Below are 24,173 nucleotides of genomic sequence, written 5' to 3' on the forward strand. Positions count from 1 at the left end.
AATATTGGCCCCTTGGTATACCGCGTTTAAGCGGTGTCGGGTGATGGCTCTCCCAATGTAGCAACGAGTTGGTTGCGGTGTCCTTTCTGAACATGTTGGAAATCAGTTTTTCTCCCTCCCTGGTTACCCGCACATCAAGGAAAGGGATAGAGTAAGGATCGAACTCAAAGGTGAACCGCAGACCAACATCGTTGCAATTGAGAGACCCGACAAACTCCCGGAGTTCCTCTGACCCACCTTTCCAAATCACGAAAATGTCATCTATATAGCGTGTCCAGAAGGTGATCTTATCAGACCACCAGGTCACAGCATCTGGAAACACGCAAGTGTCCTCCCACCAGCCCAGGAAGAGGTTGGCATACGTTGGGGCACAGGGGCTCCCCATTGCCGTCCCCCTGAGCTGCTGGTAGAACCGTGAATTGAAAAGAAAGAAATTGTGGGTCAGAGTGAACTCCAGGAGTCTGAGGGTGAAGATGTTATGCGCTCCACAATGGATATCCCTTGTCTTTAGATAGTACTCTGCGGCAAAAAGCCCCTTGTTGTGTGGGATTGAACTGTATAAAGCCTCGACGTCTATACTAGCCAATATACAGTCCTGGTCCACATTGATCGCGTCGATCTTGCTGAGGAAGTCCATTGTGTCCCTCGTATAAGAGGGTAAAGACACGACGAACTCCCTCAGCACACGATCAACGTAGATACCGCAGTTCTGTGTAAGGGAATTAATCCCAGAGACAATGGGGCGTCCCTTAAGGGGTGTGATACCCTTGTGGATTTTTGGTAATCCATAGAAGGTAGCGATGGTAGAATGAGCTGGAAGGAGGAAGTCGTACTCAGCCGCCGAGATCAATCTGTCTGTCAGAGCATCCGTCAAGATGACCTTAAGATCCTCATAGAAAGTGTCCAAGGGATTCCTCACTAATACCCTATATCCCTCCCTGTCTTTCAAGAGGTCTATACACATCGTCTGGTAAGCTGCATGGTCGAGAATGACCAGATTCCCACCCTTATCAGATGACTTGATAATAATGGATTTATCTTTTTCCAGGGCAGTAAGTGCTGACATCTCTGCTCGAGACAGATTGAAGTGGCGGGGAGACCCCCCCTCCAGTTTCTCAAGCTCATTCGTCACCATCTGCATGAAGATGTCCACACACTCATAATTCATGGGTGGGGGCATCTTCCTGCTGGTGGGCTTAAGGTTGGTAAATGGTCCCTGTCCTGGGCACCGACTACCCTCCTCCCCCAATTCACAGAGAGAATACAGTGAAGAAATGTCACCCTCACTCAGACCAAATCTGCCGCAGGTTTGTCTGTCATTATCCCTAAAGAATTTGTGTCACTTGAGTCGTCTAATGAACAGACTCAAGTCCTTGATCCACGTAAACAGGCAAAAGTTGGTGGTGGGTACAAAAGAGAGGCCCTTACTTAGCACACTAAGTTCAAGTGTACTAAGTGCCGGTGATGTTAGGTTAATAACCTGCAGACCTCCCTTCAAGCCCTGTCGGTTTTGTTCCTCTCCCGCAGATGGTAAGGGACCTGACTTTTCTCTAAAAAAGAGGCAGATGTAGACGAAGAGGGATGTGATGACTGAAAACTGTTGGATGAAGCAGCGGTTAAATGAGATGATGAACCAGAGGGATTGGATGCCGGACCAGGGGAGTAGTTGACCCCTCCCGTGCGGCCCCTCCCACCAGTACCTCCCTTCTGCCATCTTCGTCTCCCTCTAGCTGCCTTGTGTTCACTCACTACCTAACCAGTGAATCGAGAGCTGGCTCCCAGGAGCACTTTATATCGTATATTATTGTTGTTTGTTTCACTATTTTTCACTGGTGAACCACCACGGTGGTAGTATTGTTGACAATATAAGACTGATTGAGTCCTCTCAAGAAACTGAACATAAAGGAAATTATCAAGAGGAAAGAGGAGAAAAGAAGATATCCATCCCAGAAGAAGAAGCAGTAGATCTGCAAGAAATGATGGATAGTGTTCTTGTATTAACATCTACAGATCTAATTGTGGAGCAGATAAGGATCTTGGTAAAAGGGCTATGCTTTGTCCCAAGCTTGGACTTTAGACTGTTCCACACTTGATTGCTTGATTTAAACACAGTCACAAGAATTTTAACCATAAAAAGAGACATTTTGTTTGTTTCAGTGAAAACAGTCCAAAGTCTGCACAGAAATTTATCAAAATTTAACCCTCTCTCCCTCTCCCTCTCTTTGCCCAAAACAAATGAGAAAGACTTTGGTTTCATCTGAATCAGAACTTTTTTATTTTTTTGAGCTGGCGCTCTAAACTTGAGCATGATATATTAAAAGACATGAGCCCCTTTTTTGCAGTTGTACTGAGCTGGAGGTGCGGCTGACTCCAGTTATTCTTGCACCCCTGACCAGCTTGTCTGCCCCATAGGCTGACTTTAATCAGTGTAATTATAAAGCTATAGCCTGCTCTCATTGCATTCATTGCAACCGGTCTGGCACCAGGAGAGGTATAAAGCGGGCTCAGCATGCATGTTGGTCCCTGCATCCCTGGATTTAATAGAGGCCATTATGGCACCAAAAATGGTAAAAAGCATATTGGATCCTGCACTCCCTGAAATTTATGGAGGCCATAATGGAAATTTGCCATTTTTTGTCACTTCAACTACCCAATAATTTTTTTATTAAAAGTGATCAAACACCTACTATGCATAAGTGACAGGGAATAAAATGTAATATATTATTCAGTAATTATTGTGCCCCACATACTTTTATTCAATGCTTAAACTTTGAAAATATTTAACACTTTTACGCTTTAATAATTTTTCCCATATTTCAACTCTAGAATTTTAAATTTGAAAAAATGTATCCTCCCTTGGATGTAGTCTCTCTTTTTTACTCTCACTCTCTGGCCTGGAACCCTGATTCCCCGCCACCCGTGATCACCATGGTGGGCGCATAAAAGAACATCGAAAGTTGATAGAGCAGATATCAAATTGGATCGGGAACATCAGGGGGACGTGCGACATGGTGGGGCAGTAAGTGTGCACACGCCTACACGAACTGACTGACAGTGGTCAGCCCCTGCAACTTCTGGGTCTTCAAATTGGGCACATGGCCTGAGCTTGCCCTTTACCCCTTGGAGGTGCTGGCCTGCCCTGCAGCCAGTGTATTGTCTAAACGTGTGTTTAGCATGACTGGAGGGGGTTATCACAGGTTATATTTCCCAATGTTTTGGGGTGTACCCTAATTTAAAAAAATTCAAATACATTTAAAATCAAAAAGAAGTGTAGGCTTGCTCCTCCTCCACCGCAACTTCCACCTACACCGCCACATCCACCGCCTCCTAAACCTCCTACTCCATATGGACCTGGTCCTCCTAGAGCAAGATTATTATTTTTTATTTTTACGTATTTTGTTTTTTTAAGTCATTTCTCTATCCACATTTGTTTGCAGAACACTTGCCATGCTCTTAACCACATTTTGATGACATTTGCAGCCCTCTAGCCCTTTCCATGACATTTTTACAACCATTTTAGTGCTCAAAAGTTTGGGTCCCCATTGGCTTCAATGGGGTTCGGGATCAAGTTCGGGTTCCGAACTCAAAATTTTTCAGAAGTTCAGCCAAACCAGTCGAACCCGAACATCCAGGTGTCCGCTCAACTCTACTAAGCAGGACATTTATTGCTCTATTCTTATAAATACCTCGCCTCAAATCCTCTGATTCTAAAAAAGAAAATATATTATTAAACGATGGTCTATTCACCATTTGTACCAAAGCAGGATGTCTTCTCCATAACTGTCCAAAGACAGGATACGTGAAAATAACCTTTGAAATATGGGAGTAACAACACCAAACCCCCCCCCACCCCCCAAAAATGATTTACATAACAAAATTAAGGTAATGCTAACCCTTTTCTGCCTCATATTAGATCGTTCATAAGCTTCTCGATAAGCTACTGGACTGACTTTCAAAATGTCCACAAATTGAGGCAAGATAATCAGTTTAATATGTGCTATCCTGTCTGTTTTAAAAAAGGTAGTTTTGACTAAATGATGACTTTAGGACAAGTCATCATTAAATTTACCTGAATAACCCCTTTGATTTTTGATTTATCAGATTGCTTCTTAGTAAGTAAGTAGCAGAAATATCTCTGATGAAGTAATGGTGTAACAAGCAGCATCCAGTTTGGATTTCTATTTTAGATTGTCATGTTTTTTCCTTCTTCTATATTCAATCTCAATAAATCCAGAGTTCAAAAAACAGCAATTAACATTCTTCTCTTAGCTGATCATTTGTTATGAAACCTCATATGTTCTATGGACTAAAGATTGTAAAATGGACTCAATGATATAAGTGGTATCTAATGAAGGAATAATCATAGTCAGGGGAAATCCAAACAGATGACCAGAAGAGGTCTACATTCTCAGAACTGGAAATGAAGACACAGATATCTGGGAGCCCAATGAGGACAGTCTGAACTTGTATCATGGTGATGGCCACAAGTAAACTACAGAGCAGATGATGTAGAGATTGTGTCATATATAAAAAACTGATGTATCTGATCATGAAATGTGTGTGGTTGATTAAAGCTGACTTAGTAATGCATAAGCTTCAACAAAGAGAATCGGTACAACGTGTTTACCTAATAAAATATAATTTTTATTGTGACATAAAACTAACATACAGACATACATGTAGAGCCCATACAGTGTGCCTCTAGAGGCAGTTCACAATGCATTCACTAGTAGCAGATCTAAATTGTTTAAATGCCTGCATTCACCTGGAGGGTGTTGTGAGTGCAGGGCCTGGATCAGCATATATTATTTGAAGCTATATCCAGCCCTGTAATCATTCCTTTCTCCAATTAAAACAGGTATAGGTATGAATGCAGGCAGGCATAGGTTGCATATATATGCTGAGATCGTGACTGTTCAAATCATTAATCATCAGGCACTGAAGCCCATGTATCAGGCCGATCTAAATCCTTCACCTACCCGATATCTAGTGGCATGCGTGTGAGCTGTCTCTGTGCGGCGTCTCCTCGACGTACGTTTCGCTTATTGCTTCTTCAGGAGGATTTCTTTCTAATGGCTACGGAGGTTCTTTAAAGTGGCTAGTGGCCTATGGCTGACCGTTCCTGCGTCATGTGGTTAGGCTAATGGCGATTCCTATTACGGCGCATCCCATACTCGCCGGGTAAGGATGTTCTTGGAGCTTCCGCCCTTCCGTCAGCGCGATCCGAGCGAGGGCAGACCACGTCTGACGTCACTCCGATCACGCGCGTCGGAACGGCGGAAGTCCTCCCACCCCCGATCCGGGATGCGCACAGGAGTCATGAGGTGATTTGTCTATGAGCTTGTCTACCATATAGGAGTATCTATCTACTTGATCTCAATATCGATTATTTCTTACTTTTATATATCCCTAGATGTATTCTATTGAGGTCCGCCCACCACGTCACTAGATATAGTTACGTGAAGGACTCAGATCGTGTCTCTATCAGCTATAAGTTTTTCCTCCCCTTTCATTACTCCTGCATAGAATCATTTTTATATTAATTTATATTAACATTTTATTACATCCAGAAATTAGTTATGACAGTAATGTTGTTTTCATACAAAAAATACAAATAAAAATAAGGAGATGCATATAGCACTCCAGTATACTCAACAAGAAACTGGTGACATGAGTCATACCATAATTTACCCCCTAAAAGTGGATATACAGGAAGAATATACGACCATGTGCATAGGTGTTGGGGGTATCGGTATCCTCCCATACTCAGATAGAAGCATGTAGATGCGCGTGTGCACCAAATAGTTTATATTTTTATATACGTCAGTTCCGTACATACATTTACATTGCACATACATGCATCACATGCCTCTCACCGAGAATCTATATTTATCATCAAACTCTAATGGTGAAACTATTCAATACGCATATTAGCATATTCATCCTTTCCATCCAAACCATGCATGAATGAGGGATATCTCCAATTTATGGATTCATCCCATACATTCATGAATGTACCATCTAATACATATATTAAATATACCAAAGTGCCACGTACAGAAAAGTGCTTTTTATTTGTCATCTTATGTAAAGGAATATATAATCTCTAAAATTAGACCTACTTCATGATTATATATATTTAAAGTGCCGTGCATATTATTTACTTATCAATTTCTAATGTGTTTCATGATCATATATATTTAAAGTGCCGTGCATATTATTTGCTTATCAATTTCTAATGTGTATCCAATGATATTAATACATTTCATATTTATATATCTATATTCATGTATCTACAAAAGTGCCATGCTTTAAACAATCTCACTATCTACATCTAATATGTGAGTAATAGTATTGTCAGGTTGCTTACAATCTTCTCCTTAGCTTAATTCCCACATAAGATGCTCCCACATTCTATTATAGTGCATTATTATCAATTCATTTTCTATATCGAGAGGTACGTGAAAAGCCCAGACGAATGTCTATTGCTCTTCACAGCCTTAGTCCCCGCCTCAATCTCTATTGCTCTATATTGACCCTTATGCAATTATATATTCAATAGGACCCACACCTATCCCCATACGTTATTGACATTGTCCCTATATATGATGTAAATCAATACCAGCTTCATATATTGTATTCAAAGTGTTCTTTACTGCTGGATGCATTTGTTTAATTTTTCTTTTTTTCTCTCCTTTCTGTTTTTTCCTTTCTCCACAGATTTCAATGGACGCAGGATTCCAGCCACAAGTCACCATATACTATCACGTAAGTTTCTACAGTAATCAAACAAAACAATGTTAAAATCTTATATATCTCTTTTTTTTATTTTTTTTATTTTTTTTACACTATAAAATACTGTCTAAAACCTCCTACAGTTTATAGAAAGGAACTGAAACCCATGGTTTCATTCAATCCTTTTGGTGCCATGGTGCCTAATCTAAAAATCCATTTACTCTCGACTTGTGCTAGTTTTTTACTGAGGTCTCCCCCCCGTATCCCCATATGAATCTGGTCTATTCCCGTGAATTTCAACAGTTTTTCATTACTTTGGTGGAATATTTTGAAATGTCTCGGTATAGTTTTGAGATTATCTAGATTTTCCTCCTCTTTACTTTTCTCGATGTCTCGTACATGCTCCCTAATCCGCGCTCTTAATTCCCTAGTTGTTAGGCCTATATAGATTTTATCACACGGGCATCTGGCGTGATATATAACGCCTTTTGAGGAGCAGGAAATGTACTCTCTGATTTTATATCTTTTTTCGTGTTTTAGACCAGTAAATTCTGTGGTTTTTATCACATTTTTACATGCCTTGCATGTCCCACAGGGGAAAGACCCTTTTAATTTTTCATTTCCGGTGTTGGCTATCCTACTTATAAAATGACTATGAACTAGTGCATCTTTGAAGTTTTTTTCCCTTTTTGCTGTTACTAGGGGTTTGTCTGGGATGCATTTGTTTAAGATCACATCTGTTTGCAGTATATTCCAGTGCTTCTCCAAGATCTCCTTTATCTGCCACCATTGGCTATTATACTCCGTTAGAAACCTGATATTATGTGTCGTGTTTTCAGTTTTGATCATATTGGGGCACAGTAGTTGTTCTCGTTTCTTTTTCTTGATTTTCCCAACTCCTCTTTTAATCTGTCTGTTGCTGTATCCCCTGATTTTAAATCTTTCTATCATTTCATTGCTTCGCTCTTTATACTTACTCTCATCCGAGCAGATCCTATTATACTCCGTTAGAAACCTGATATTGGCTATTATACTCCGTTAGAAACCTGATATTATGTGTCGTGTTTTCAGTTTTGATCATATTGGGGCACAGTAGTTGTTCTCGTTTCTTTTTCTTGATTTTCCCAACTCCTCTTTTAATCTGTCTGTTGCTGTATCCCCTGATTTTAAATCTTTCTATCATTTCATTGCTTCGCTCTTTATACTTACTCTCATCCGAGCAGATCCTTTTTATCCGTGCGAATTGCCCAATGGGTATTCCATCTATGGTAGATTTTAAGTGGGATGATTCAGCATGTAGGAGTGCATTCACCGCTGTTTCTTTCCTATAGACATCAGTTTCTAGTGTTCCATTTTCTTTTATTTGTATCCTTAAATCCAAAAACGTGACTTCCTTACCCATCTGAAAGGTTAAAAATATATTGTGATTATTCTTGTTTAAAATATTGATGAATTTTTTCAGATCCTCTTGCGAGCCTTCCCATAGGAAGAAAACGTCATCAATGAATCGCATCCAATTATGCACTCTATTGATGTACGGTGTTGTCTCATTCATAAATATTTCTCTTTCCCAGGCCCCTAGAAACAAGTTTGCATAAGATGGGGCACAGGTGGCCCCCATCGCTACGCCTTGTGTCTGTAGAAAGAAATCATCATTGAACAGAAAAAAATTGTGTTCTAGTATAAATTTCAGGAGGGTCAAGATCAACTCATTAAATCCCCCTTCCATATTGTTACCTTTCAGGTATTCGGCTGTTGCTCTTAGGCCATCCTCATGCTTGATATTTGAATATAGCGCTTCAACGTCAGCTGTGACTAAAATCATGTTTTCTTCAACTTGCATGTTGTTAAGTCGATTCAGCGCTGCTGTTGTATCCTGAATAAAAGATGGTAAGGTATTGACAAGCATTTTGAGGTGGTGGTCGATGAATTGACCAATTTTCTCACATAACCCACCATTACCTGATATGATGGGTCGGCCGGGCGGGTCTGTCACGTTTTTGTGTACTTTAGGTGTCATGTAGAACGTTGGTATTCTTGGAAATGGAATTATCAATAGGGATTTAGTTTTAGATGAGATTACGTTTTCTTCTTCTGCTTTGTCCAATATGTCATGTAGTTTTTTCTGAAAAGTGAAGAGGGGATTAGAGTCCAGTTTCCGGTAGCATTTCTTGTCTCTCAGTATTTTATAGGCCTGTCTCATATACATGTCTTCTGGCCAAATAACTATATTTCCCCCTTTATCTGCCTGCTTAAATAGCACACCTTTTAAATCTCTTAATGTATCTAGGGCTCTTTTTTCCTTAATACTTAAATTTTCTTCCCTTTTATTTCCCTGGTTATTTAGTGTGTTCAGATCTTCGCTTACTAGTTTTACAAAGATGTCTATTGCTGGACATAGTTGTAATGGGGGGAAATTAGTAGATTTTTTGTTTAGTTGCTTGGGGACAACACTTACCTTTGCTTGCTCTTCATTTTCATTCATTAGATCTTCTAAAATCTTTAATGCTCTAATCTCCTCTTCTGAATCAAGGCCCTCATAGTTTCTTTCTTTATTTTTATGTAATTTTTGGAGAAGCAGTTTCCTTGCAAACAGATGAAGATCTTTGGTTACTGTGAAGGAATCAAAATTATTTGCCGGTGAAAAGTTTAGACCTTTATTTAATAGATTAACTTGGTCTTCAGTTAATATTATGGATGAGAGATTGATTAGAGGGTTGTCATAGAGGGTTTAGAATGAAAGTCTTATAATCTGTTCTACTGAATATAATATGGAGTATTTCATATATGTGAATTAAAAATGGAGAGTCATGTGGTTGTAGGTCTGGATGGAATGTATCTCATCAGGATGTAAAATGCTCATTGTTTACACTGATTCTCACATGAAAAGGTCTCGGAGTATCCCAGGGATCTCTTACAGATGCTAAATAGGAGTGTGAACTATAGGTCTCTACCCTGCAAATACAATGTGTAAATGAAGAACCAAATGCTAAACTTGTTGATGAGAAGGTGGGGCCATTATTCTTCTATTGTATATTGTAATGAGGGAAGCCAGATCTGATGAACAAAGTTTCATGATTATGAAGGTGGGACTGGGCGCCTCCTGGGGAAAAGAGGAGGAGCAGATAGCTATAGCCACCAAAGAGGTATAAAAGACCCAAGCATGGCTAAGAAAGACAGAATTCACCAAGGGAATTCACTTGGATCACTGACTTGCTGAGATGAAGACACTGACTGGAGATCAAGTCCTGAGTGTGTAGAGGATCCATGTCTGGTAAGTACTGACTGTAAGTGAAAGGAATTAGAAGATATTTTAATCTGTGATGTGTATAAGGAAATGTGTCTTTGTCTGTAATGTAATTATACACAAAGTGTCCATTCCCTGCACATAGTACATACCTCTAAATGTGCAGGGAACAAGGACAATCACCGATCCTGACTGCCATCATTGGACCGTACCAATAAGTTTGTGAAAGAGTTTTACTCACAGGACAAATCTGTAATTAACTCACAAATCATTTTCTCTATAGATACTGTTATATACTCCTAACACATAACACATATTGTAGACAGTACATAGTGTAGAGAATGGTGGATCACAAAACATTGCCTTTTCATGTTATTTTGTGCCGTCATGACTTCCATAAATGTTTTCTTAATGTCATGTCCTACTTGTGTGCAGTCTTCTAATGTGTACTCATATAATATGGAGGTAAAAGGTTGCCTACTTATAGGGATTATTCAAAACTTTAATGGGATTTGGGGTCCATTTGCCAGTTTTTTAAAAAGATTTTTGCCTTGTCCATATGATGTAAATTCAAAACACACCACAGCGTATCACAATAATCTTGAAAGCACATGGTGACTGATTGTGTTTTAGGTACATGTAGGATGCTATAAAGGTCAGGTTTAAGTTATATTCGTTTATACATTATAAGTACTGACTTTACAGGGAGCTTATAGCGAAGAATTTAAAAATTTGCAGACAATACTGTTCTCTATAAGGTAATTAATACAGTGGAGGGTAATTTATTATGACAGGGTGATTTTGACTCTTGGGATTAGAAATTTAAAGTAAAGTTTTATGCACATAAATAAAAAGATTAACAATTGGGTAAAGGAAACAAATTCTTCTATTATATATTATATATCAAATACATTATAAGATTGTCACTGAACTGAACTTGGATATGTTGGTGGACAATAAATTTATCATTAGTGATTAATTCCATGAGGCGGCTGCCAATGCTGCTCCCGCTCTAGTGTACCCATGCTATCCATGTACTTCCTATATGCAGTTAATATCAACAGATAAATCAAGTAGACCACAATTCATTCTCCATGCTTTCCTAAAATCTTACTATCAGGTGACATGAAAAAGGTCTGTTGACTAGTGATGAGCGGACCAGTGGATGTTTGAGTTCAAATGGTTCGACCAAACTTTGATTCAAAGTTTGGTACGGGTTCCAAACTTGACTCCGAACAACAAATTCCATTGAAGTCAATGGGGACTCGAATTTTGGGGCTGAAAAATAGCTGTAAAAAAGTCATCGAAAGGGCAAAAGGGTTGCAAAAGGATCCAAAATGGGTGTAAGAGCAGTACAATTGTTCTGCAAACAAATGTGGGTAGAGAAATTACCTGAAATAACATAAAAATTAAAATCTTGAACCAGGGGGTACAATAGGAACTTGAGGAGCAGAAGAGGTGGAGGAAGAAGCCAACACTCTTTCTGTTTTCTCTCATCACTACTGTCGACTGAAAATGTTTGCCCTCTATAAACTGATTAGCCTCTTAAATCATAAAAAAAATAGAAATGTATTAAACATGAGTTTAGAGTGTGCAGAAGTTTCAATTATCAACATCGTGTTGCCAGTTTATGAACTACCAGCACCTCTCTAATAGACAGAGAGACATGATTGTTATGTTTTTAATTTATTTAATAAGTAAAAAATAGTTTAGCTACATAGCACATGGACCGAAGTGTAAAGTTCATAAAGAAATAATATTAAAGTGCAATAAAATCTTTATGTGAACACATTGGTATAAACTGGTCTGCAGGATTAATAATCAACCAAAGTGCTAAAAGGGTAAAATGCAAAAATAAATAGAGGAACATAAGTCTTTGAATATGACATCCAAGGAGAGAACATCTCCATACAAGACGATTCAAACATAAGTGTGTAATAACCCGGTGTAGCATGGAGCTCTTATCCATGTGTATCACTAATAAAATGTAGAGCCTTGTCAGGGGATGTCAGCAGTGATAAGTATGGGGAAGCAGGTTACATATATTTATGTATTGGTAGCATACATTTTTTTTATTTGCAAAGAAAATAAGGACCTTTTATCTTATAAATATGTTCTTCTTTCTCCAGGTGAGGACGGGATATGAGGCTACTGGACTTATCTTTTCTCTTCCTCTTAAAAAGTTGAAGATAATCAAGTACAACTTGTCAGTAATAGTACTGAACATAGACTGGGTGAAATGTCGACAAGATCTGAATATAGCAAACTTTTTGAAAAGAGAACTAAGAAAATTCATCAAGGTGAAAGGTTGTTTAAATGTCCAGAATGTGAGAAATCATTTATTAGAAAAGATAATCTTGTTGAACATCTAAGAATTCACACAGGAGAGAAGCCATTTACATGTACAGAATGTTATAATTGTTTTAGTAAGAAGTCACATCTTGTTCGACATCAGAAAATTCACACTGGAGAGAAGCCATTTTCATGTCCTGAATGTGAGAAGTGTTTTAGTCATAAATCAAGTCTTTTTAAACATCTGAAAATTCACACAGGAGAAAAGCCATATTCTTGTACTGAATGTATGAAATGTTTTAGTCAGAAATCAAATCTTGTTCAACATCATAAAACTCACACAGAAGAGAAGCCATATTCATGTACTGAATGTGAGAAGTGTTTTCGTTGGAAATCACTTCTTGTTCAACATCAGAGAATTCACACAGGAGAGAAGCCATTTTCTTGTCCTGAATGTGAGAAGTGCTTTATTAAAAAATCACATCTTGATTCACATCAGAGAATTCACACAGGAGAGTAGCCAAATTCTTGCACTGAATGTATGAAATGTTTTAGTCAGAAATCAGATCTTGTTTAACACCATAAAACTCACACAGAAGAGAAGCCATATTCATGTACTGAATGTGAGAAGTGTTTTAGTCAGAAGTCAATTCTTGCTGAACATCAGAGAATCCACACAGGAGAGAAGCCATTTACATGTACAGATTGTGGAAAAGGATTAAGAAGAAAATCAAGCATTTTAAAACATTAAAAAATTCACATGAAGAAGTAACCATGTATAGTATGAGGAAACAGTAGTATAAAATCAGGTCTTGTGGCAAATGAAAAAGCTGACAAGTTAGAAGCAACTGTAATTTTTAGACTGTATGAAATGTGGAAGGTGTGGAGCTCCACTATAGTACTTGCTACCGTATGATGTGTTCTTTTTTATTTCTGCCAACTTGTTTTATGATAAATTTTACAATGAGTGAATACTGACCGAGTAATGTCTCTTTAAACTCAGAGAGTCTCCCCTTGGCTGTGATGTCCACAGAGAGCAATATAAAGCAACGACCGAATTTCAAAAGAGCTCTGTGTGAAACTCCATTTAACTGATTTACTTATGGTAAAACAATAGTAAGGTGTTTACAAGACAATGTAATATGAGATTATTCTCATCATTTTCATTGTAAGTTTAACTCTTTTAGTACTGGGTAATTTTCCATTTTTATATTTTTGTTTTTGCTTGTACTTTCTAATAGCACCATTTATTACTTCAGACAAAGAGGGAAGCTGTAAAAAATATATGTTTGACGATATATGGTGAAATTAACCTGTTCTCCTTATTCTAAAGGTGAGCATGGTTACAGAGTTGCCAAATTTGTATACTTCCACTTCATTTTAAGACACCTGTAAAAATCTATCATATAGAGTCTGTTGACCAGCCATAAAAATAGTTAAAAGAAACAGATTCTCCAACGCTTAATAAAATGACTTATTAGTTACATTCATAAAAATAATATAAGGCATTCTTTCCCGATTGCGAGCTTTAAGATCATGCAGAGCTTACATTTCACTTTTGAAACCAACTTAGACCTATCACCATACCAGCCTTACTGCACACATCCCCATCTTGCATCAGAGACATATTCAAAAGTTTGGTGGAATTCGAAGTGAGTGATACTATAATATGATTTAGGTCATAAATTAGATAAATCTGTGTTTCTTACTGATATCTGATGTACGTTCTGAAATTCTAGTTTTTAGTTTCCTGATTCTACATCCTACATATAATTTATTGCAATCAGTACAATGAATTTTATAAACTGCTGGATTGTTGACACAACGGATAAATTCTTTAATGTCATACACCTTCTTTATTATAAGAAGCATTAAAGTTCCTCTTGTCTGAGCATAGGTGCTCACATTGCAACTTGAACCTCTATGGTTAGCCAGGTTTTTTGAGTTCTTGGCTACCTGAAGAAATTTGGTTTTAACAAATCGTCCAAAGTCGTCTCTTTTCTATTTACATATTTAACTCCCTTTTCAACAATTTTCAGTAAGATGACACCCTGATATAATATTGATAATATATTTGGAAAAATGTTCTTAAGTTCATTTCATTTGCTATAAGCTGTTGACAATATAAGACTGATTGAGTCCTCTCAAGAAACTGAACATAAAGGAAATTCTCAAGAGGAAAGAGGAGAAAAGAACATATCCATCCCAGAAGAAGAAGCAGTATATCTGCAAGAAATGATGGATAGTGTTCTTGTATTAACATCTACAGTTCTAATTGTGGAGCAGATAAGGATCTTGGTAAAAGGGCTATGCTTTGTCCCAAGCTTGGACTTTAGACTGTTCCACACTTGATTGCTTGATTTAAACACAGTCACAAGAATTTTAACCATAAAAAGAGACATTTTGTTTGTTTCAGTGAAAACAGTCCAAAGTCTGCACAGAAATTTATCAAAATTTGACCCTCTCCCTCTCTTTGCCCAAAACAAATAAGAAAGATTTCGGTTTCATCTGAATCAGAACTTTTTTATTTTTTTGAGCTGGCGCTCTAAACTTGACCATCATATATTAAAAGACATGAGCCCCTTTTTTGCAGTTGTACTGAGCTGGAGGTGTGGCTGACTCCAGTTATTCTTGCACCCCTGACCAGCTTGTCTGCCCCATAGGCTGACTTTAATCAGTGTAATTATAAAGCTATAGCCTGCTCTCATTGCATTCATTGCAATTGGTCTGGCACCAGGAGAGGTATAAAGTGGGCTCAGCATGCATGTTGGTCCCTGCATCCCTGGATTTAATAGAGGCCATTATGGCACCAAAAATGGTAAAAAGCATATTGTAACCTGCACTCCCTGAAATTTATGGAGGCCATAATGGCAATTTGAAATTTTTTGTCACTTCAACTACCCAATCATTTTTTTATTAAAAGTGATCAAACACCTACTATGCATAAGTGACAGGGAATAAAATGTAATATATTATTCAGTAATTATTGTGCACCACATACTTTTATTCAATGCTTAAACTTTGAAAATATTTCACACTTTTACGCTTTAATAATTTTTCCCATATTTCAACTCTATAATTTTAAATTTGAAAAAATGTATCCTCCCTTGGATGTAGTCTCTCTTTTTCACTCTCACTCTCTGGCCTGGTACCCTGATTCCCCGCCACCCGGGATCACCATGGTGGGCGCATAAAAGAACATCGAAAGTTGATAGAGCAGATATCAAATTGGATCGTGAACATCACGGGGACATGCGACATGGTGAGGCAGTAAGTGTGCACACGCCTACATGAACTGACTGACAGTGGTCAGCCCCTGCAACTTCTGGGTCTTCAAATTGGGCACATGGCCTGAGCTTGCCCTTTACCCCTTGGAGTTGCTGGCCTGCTTTGCAGCCAGTGTATTGTCTGAACGTGTGTTTAGCATGACTGGAGGGGGTTATCACAGGTTATATTTCCCAATGTTTTGGGGTGTACCCTAATTTAAAAAAATTCAAATACATTTAAAATCAAAAAGAAGTTTAGGCTTCCTCCTCCTCCACCGCAACTTCCACCTACACCGCCACATCCACCGCCTCCTCAACCTCCTACTCCATATGGACCTGGTCCTCCTAGAGCAAGATTATTATTTTTTATTTTTACGTATTTTGTTATTTTAAGTCATTTCTCTATCTACATTTGTTTGCCGAACACTTGCCATGCTCTTAACCACATTTTGACGACATTTGCAGCCCTCTAGCCCTTTCCATGACATTTTTACAGCCATTTTAGTGCTCAAAAGTTTGGGTCCCCATTGACTTCAATGGGATTCGGGATCAAGTTCGGGTTCCGAACTCAAAATTTTTCTGAAGTTCAGCCGAAGCAGTCGAACCCGAACATCCAGGTGTCCGCTCAACTCTACTAAGCAGGACATTTATTGCTCTATTCTTATAAATACCTCGCCTCAAATCCTCTGATTCTAAAAAAGAAAATATATTATTAAACAATGGTCTATTCACCATTTGTACCAAAGCAGGATGTCTTCTCCATAACTGTCCAAAGACAGGATACGTGAAAATAACCTTTGAAATATGGGAGTGACAACACCAACCCCCCCCCCCCCCCCCCCCCCGAAAATGATTTACATAACAAAATTAAGGTAAGCTTCTCGATAAGCTACTGGACTGACTTTCAAAATGTCCACAAATTGAGGCAAGATAATCAGTTTAATATGTGCTGTCCTGTCTGTTTTAAAAAAGGTAGTTTTGACTAAATGATGACTTTAGGACAAGTCATCATTAAATTTACCTGAATAACCCCTTTGATTTTTAATTTATCAGATTGCTTCTTAGTAAGTAAGTAACAGAAATATCTCTGATGAAGTAATGGTGTAACAAGCAGCATCCAGTTTGGATTTCTATTTTAGATTGTCATGTTTTTTCCTTCTTCTATATTCAATCTCAATAAATCCAGAGTTCAAAAAACAGCAATTAACATTCTTCTCTTAGCTGATCATTTGTTATGAAACCTCATATGTTCTATGGACTAAAGATTGTGAAATGGACTCAATGGTATAAGTGGTATCTAATGAAGGAATAATCATAGTCAGAGGATATCAAAACAGATGACCAGAAGAGGTCTACATTCTCAGAACTGGAAATGAAGACACAGATATCTGGGAGCCCAATGAGGACAGTCTGAACTTGTATCATGGTGATGGCCACAAGTAAACTACAGAGCATATGATGTAGAGATTGTGTCATATATAAAAAACTGATGTATCTGATCATGAAATGTGTGTGGTTGATTAAAGCTGACTGAGTAATGCATAATTAATAACTGAATCGTATCGGCCTGATATCTGAAAATAAAAAATAATCCTATAACAAGTTGTCATAGAGGGTTTATAATGAAAGTCTTATAATATGTTCTACTGAATATAATATGGAGTATTTCATATATGTGAATTAAAAATGGAGAGTCATGTGGTTGTAGGTCTGGATGAAATGTATCTCATCAGGATGTAAAATGCTCATTGTTTACACTGATTCTCACATGAAAAGGTCTCGGAGTATCCAGGGATCTCTTACAGATGCTAAATAGGAGTGTGAACAATAGGTCTCTACCCTGCAAATACAATGTCTAAATGAAGAACCATCTCAGGAGGCCAGAAAATGCTAAACTTGTTGATGAGAAGGTGGGGCCATTATTCTTCCATTGTATATTGTAATGAGGGAAGCCAGATCTGATGAACAAAGTTTCATGATTATGAAGGTGGGACTGGGCGCCTCCTGGGGGGAAGAGGAGGAGCAGATAGCTATAGCCACCAAAGAGGTATAAAAGACCCAAGCATGGCTAAGAAAGCTAGAATTCACCAAGTGAATTCACTTGGATCACTGACTTTCTGAGGAGAAGACACTGACTGGAGATCAAGTCCTGAGTGTGTAGAGGGTCCATGTCTAGAAAGTACTGACTGTAAGTGAAAGGAATTAGAAGATATTGTAATCTGTGATGTGTATAAGGAAATGTGTCTTTGTCTGTAATGCAATTATACACAAAGTGTCCATACATGTCATAGTACATACCTCTAAATGTGCAGGGAACAAGGACTATCACCGATTCTGACTGCCATCACTGGACCGTACCAATAAGTTTGTGAAAGAGTTTTACTCACAGGACAAATCTGTAATTAACTCACACATCATTTTCTCTATAGATACTGTTATATACTCCTCTAACACATAACACATATTGTAGACAGTACATAGTGTAGAGGATGGTGGATCACAAAACATTGCCTTCATGACTTTCATAAATGTTTTCTTAATGTCATGTCCTACTTGTGTGCAGTCTTCTAATGTGTACTCATATAATATGGAGGTAAAAGGTTGCCTCCTTATAGGGATTATTCAAAACTTTAATGGGATTTGGGGTCCATTTGCCAGTTTTTTTAAAGGATTTTTGCCTTGTCCATATAATGTAAATTCAAAACACACCACAGCGTATCACAATAATCTTGAAAGCACATGGTGACTGATTGTGTCTTAGGTACATGTAGGATGCTATAAAGGTCAGGTTTAAGTTATATTTGTTTATACATTATAAGTACTGACTTTACAGGGAGCTTATAGCGAAGAATTTAAAAATTTGCAGACAATACTGTTCTCTATAAGGTAATTAATACAGTGGAGGGTAATTTATTATGACAGGGTGATTTGGACTCTTGGGATTAGAAATTTAAAGTAAAGTTTTATGCACATAAATGAAAAGATTAACAATTGGGTCAAGGAAACAAATTCTTCTATTATATATTATATAGCAAATACATTATAAGATTGTCACTGAACTGAAATTGGATATGTTGGTGGACAGTAAATTTATCATTAGTGATCAATTCCAGGAGGCGGCTGCCAATGCTGCTCCCGCTCTAGTGTATGTATTTCCTATATGCAAATATTAAACAGTGTAACAGGGCACTCAAGAAATCCTGACCATGTGGTACAATTTAATATCTTTATTACTATTGTGAATAATGTTGCTCAAACCAGTCAATTGTAATAATCAATGGATGAATCAATAAAATATTTGATATCATTGAATAAAATATTTGATAATATTGAATAAAAATAATCGATTTACACAAGGGCTCAGAACAATATAGTGCAAATATCGCCAATCATAAAATAAAATCTCAAATTCAATTGTTCAGTCCAAATTTGGTATAAACATCTGGGTATTGGTGCAGTCTATTACAGATTTTATTTTATTTTGTTTTTGTTTTTTATCCCATCTCATCTCCTTCATCATTTTAAAATTTAAAATTTGTAAGAATATTTATTATTGGAGTCTATACAATGTTTTATGTGTAAACTTGTGCCCCTCACTTATTATTACTATTTATGATTAATATTTATGTATAAACTATATACTAAGTGCTTGCTGAATGGGAAGAAAAAATAAATAAAAAAATCAAATAAAAAATAATTTAAAAACGGAAAAACGCATGGAAACCGCATCAAAAACGCATGGGGTGACCATGCGTTTTTTGGTCTAGGAGAAAGATAAGCTTAAGATATATCAGTAGGTGTAATTATATGAATATAGCATATTGCTAAGTATTACCACTGAGGAAGGGGCAATAACTTGGACCCCGAAACGCGTCTGGTGCTACACCCCCCATCTGTACATTGAAGGAACAAAGTACCCCAAACCGACCGACTTACAGACTACACTTGGAAGCCTCCTTTGACGGAATATCTCTGCTACAAACATCACTGCAGTTTTTCCACCAACAGATTGAGATCTGGTGGACTTGGCAGTTAAATTCTACAGAAACACAGAGTCGTCTAGGTAAACCTCTTGATACATTGTGTCACAGACACTTCTGAGGAGAGGAGAGGACCCAAAGTTTAAAGTCTGGAGAACCTTCGGTTGATATAAGGTAAATCTTACTTGCAAGTAATTTTATAGCGGGACGCCGCTATCTACTTCATGTTCAGCGGGACGCTGCTGTAATGAGAAGTGGGACATAATAATATTTGATTGGACTGCACCAATACCCAGATGTTTATACCAAATTTGGACTGAACAATTGAATTTGAGATTTTATTTTATGATTGGCGATATTTGCACTATATTGTTCTGAGCCCTTGTGTAAATCGATTATTTTTATTCAATATTATCAATTATTTTATTCAATGATATCAAATATTTTATTGATTCATCCATTGATTATTACAATTGACTGGTTTGAGCAACATTATTCACAATAGTAATAAAGATATTAAATTGTACCACATGGTCAGGATTTCTTGAGTGCCCTGTTACACTGTTTAATATTTACCTATTGCATTGAGTGAGTGGTCTCAATACACAGGTGCACCGATTTGGGGTCCATTTATTCGAGTGCGACATCTTATTTACTTTTTTATTTCCTATATGCAGTTAATATCAATAGGTAAATCAAGTAGACCACAATTCACTCTCCATGCTTTCCTAAAATCTTACTATTAGGTGACATGAAAAAGGTCTGTTGACTAGTGATGAGCGGACCAGTGGATGTTTGAGTTCAAATGGTTCAACCAAACTTTGATTCAAAGTTTGGTACGGGTTCCAAACTTGACTCCGAACAACAAAATCCATTGAAGTCAATGGGGACTCATAATTTGGGGCTAAAAAATGGCTGTAAAAAAGTCATCGAGAGGGCAAAAGGGTTGCAAAAGGATCCAAAATGGGTGTAAGAGCAGTACAATTGTCCTGCAAACAAACATGAGTTTAGAGTGTGCAGAAGTTTCAATTATCAACATCGTGTTGCCAGTTTATGAACTACCAGCACCTCTCTAATAGACAGAGAGACATGATTGTCATGTTTTTAATTTATTTAATAAGTAAAAAATAAATTAGCTACATAGCACATGGACTGAAGTGTAAAGTTCATAAAGAAATAATATTAAAGTGCAATAAAATCTTTATGTGAACACATTGGTATAGACTGGTCTGCAGGATTAATAATCAACCAAAGTGCAAAAAAGGTAAAATGCAAAAATAAATAGAGGAACATAAGTCTTTGAATATGACATCCAAGGAGAGAAAATCTCCATACAAGACCATTCAAACATAAGTGTGTAATAACCCGGTGTAGCATGGAGCTCTTATCCATGTGTATCACTAATAAAATGTGGAGCCTTGTCAGGGGATGTCAGCAGTGATAAGTATGGGGAAGCAGGTTACATATATTTATGTATTGGTAGCATACATTTTTTTATTTGCAAAGAAAATAAGGACCTTTTATCTTATAAATATGTTCTTCTTTCTCCAGGTGAGGACGGGATATGAGACTACTGGACTTATCTTTTCTCTTCCTCTTAAAAAGTAGAAGATAATCAAGTACAACTTGTCAGTAATAGTACAGAACATAGACTGGGTGAAATGTCGACAAGATCTGATAATAGCAAACTTTTTGAAAAGAGAACTAAGAAAATTCATCAAGGTGAAAGGTTGCTTAAATGTCCAGAATGTGAAAAATCATTTATTAGAAAAGATAATCTTGTTGAACATCTAAGAATTCACACAGGAGAGAAGCCATTTACATGTACAGAATGTTATAATTGTTTTAGTAAGAAGTCACATCTTGTTCGACATCAGAAAATTCACACTGGAGAGAAGCCATTTTCATGTCCTGAATGTGAGAAGTGTTTTAGTCATAAATCAAGTCTTGTTAAACATCTGAAAATTCACACAGGAGAAAAGCCATATTCTTGTACTGAATGTATGAAATGTTTTAGTCAGAAATCAAATCTTGTTCAACATCATAAAACTCACACAGAAGAGAAGCCATATTCATGTACTGATTGTGAGAAGCGTTTTCGTTGGAAATCACTTCTTGTTCAACATCAGAGAATTCACACAGGAGAGAAGCCATTTTCTTGTCCTGAATGTGAGAAGTGCTTTAGTAAAAAATCACATCTTGATACACATCAGAGAATTCACACAGGAGAGAAGCCATATTCTTGTACTGAATGTATGAAATGTTTTAGTCAGAAATCAGATCTTGTTTAACATCATAAAACTCACACAGAAGAGAAGCCATATTCATGTACTGAATGTGAGAAGTGTTTTAGTCAGAAGTCAATTCTTGCTGAACATCAGAGAATCCACACAGGAGAGAAGCCATTTACATGTACAGATTGTGAAAAAGGATTAAGAAGAAAATCAAGCATTTTAAAACATTAAAAAATTCACATGAAGAAGTAACCATGTATAGTATGAGGAAACAGTAGTATAAAATCAGGTCTTGTGGCAAATGAAAAAGCTGACAAGTTAGAAGCCACTGTAATTTTTAGACTGTATGAAATGTGGAAGGTGTGGAGCTCCACTATAGTACTTGCTACCGTATGATGTGTTCTTTTTTATTTCTGCCAACTTGTTTTATGATAAATTTTACAATGAGTGAATACTGACCGAGTAATGTCTCTTTAAACTCAGAGAGTCTCCCCTTGGCTGTGATGTCCACAGAGAGCAATATAAAGCAACGACTGAATTTCAAAAGAGCTCTGTGTGAAACTCCATTTAACTGATTTACTTATAGTAAAACAATAGTAAGGTGTTTACAAGACAATGTAATATGAGATTATTCTCATCATTTTCATTGTAAGTTTAACTCTTTTAGTACTGGGTAATTTTCCATTTTTATATTTTTGTTTTTTGCTTGTACTTTCTAATAGCACCATTTATTACTTCACACAAAGAGGGAAGCTGTAAAAAATATATGTTTGACTATATATGGTGAAATTAACCTGTTCTCCTTATTCTATAGGTGAGCATGGTTACAGAGTTACCAAATTTGTATACTTCCACTTCATTTTAAGACACCTGTAAAAATCTATCATATAGAGTCTGTTGACCAGCCATAAAAATAGTTAAAAGAAACAGATTCTCCACTTTTGAAACCAACTTAGACCTATCACCATACCAGCCTTACTGCACACATCCCCATCTTGCATCAGAGACATATTCAAAAGTTTGGTGGAATTCGAAGTGAGTGATACTATAATATGATTTAGGTCATAAATTAGATAAATCTGTGTTTCTTACTGATATCTGATGTACGTTCTGAAATTCTAGTTTTTAGTTTCCTGATTCTACATCCTACATATAATTTATTGCAATCAGTACAATGAATTTTATAAACTGCTGGATTGTTGACACAACGGATAAATTCTTTAATGTCATACACCTTCTTTATTATAAGAAGCATTAAAGTTCCTCTTGTCTGAGCATAGGTGCTCACATTGCAACTTGAACCTCTATGGTTAGCCAGGTTTTTTGAGTTCTTGGTTACCTGAAGAAATTTGGTTTTAACAAATCGTCCAAAGTCGTCTCTTTTCTATTTACATATTTAACTCCCTTTTCAACAATTTTCAGTAAGATGACACCCTGATATAATATTGATAATATATTTGGAAAAATGTTCTTAAGTTCATTTCATTTGCTATAAGCTGTTGACAATATAAGACTGATTGAGTCCTCTCAAGAAACTGAACATAAAGGAAATTCTCAAGAGGAAAGAGGAGAAAAGAACATATCCATCCCAGAAGAAGAAGCAGTATATCTAGAAGAAATGATGGATAGTGTTCTTGTATTAACATCTACAGTTCTAATTGTGGAGCAGATAAGGATCTTGGTAAAAGGGCTATGCTTGGACTTTGGACTGTTCCACACTTGATTGCTTGATTTAAACACAGTCACAAGAATTTTAACCATAAAAAGAGACATTTTGTTTGTTTCAGTGAAAACAGTCCAAAGTCTGCACAGAAATTTATCAAAATTTGACCCTCTCTCCCTCTCCCTCTCTTTGCCCAAAACAAATAAGAAAGATTTCGGTTTCATCTGAATCAGAACTTTTTTATTTTTTTGAGCTGGCGCTCTAAACTTGACCATCATATATTGAAAGACATGAGCCCCTTTTTTGCAGTTGTACTGAGCTGGAGGTGCGGCTGACTCCAGTTATTCTTGCACCCCTGACCAGCTTGTCTGCCCCATAGGCTGACTTTAATCAGTGTAATTATAAAGCTATAGCCTGCTCTCATTGCATTCATTGCAACCGGTCTGGCACCAGGAGAGGTATAAAGTGGGCTCAGCATGCATGTTGGTCCCTGCATCCCTGGATTTAATAGAGGCCATTATGGCACCAAAAATGGTAAAAAGCATATTGTAACCTGCACTCCCTGAAATTTATGGAGGCCATAATGGCAATTTGCATAAAAGAAGACGAGGGTGTAGAGGAGGTAAGCGTAAGAACACCAAAAAAGAAAAAGCCAAACCTCACTCCTCCCCTTTAGACTCCACCCAATCTGTAGAAACAACTATCCCCCCCTAGAGAAACAAACATCAACTGAAGAACCCAACACAATAGCCCAAA

General features: G+C 37.2%; 1 pseudogene; it reads left to right on the top strand.

Moving 5' to 3' along the window:
* Nucleotides 1-10,369: 10,369 nt before the first annotated feature.
* Nucleotides 10,370-21,985, top strand: LOC120993551 (annotated as a pseudogene).
* The last annotated feature ends 2,188 nt before the right edge of the window (nt 21,986-24,173 follow it).

Source organism: Bufo bufo, chromosome 3 (genome assembly GCF_905171765.1).
Source record: "Bufo bufo chromosome 3, aBufBuf1.1, whole genome shotgun sequence".
In the NCBI taxonomy this organism is placed as follows: Eukaryota; Metazoa; Chordata; class Amphibia; order Anura; family Bufonidae; genus Bufo; species Bufo bufo.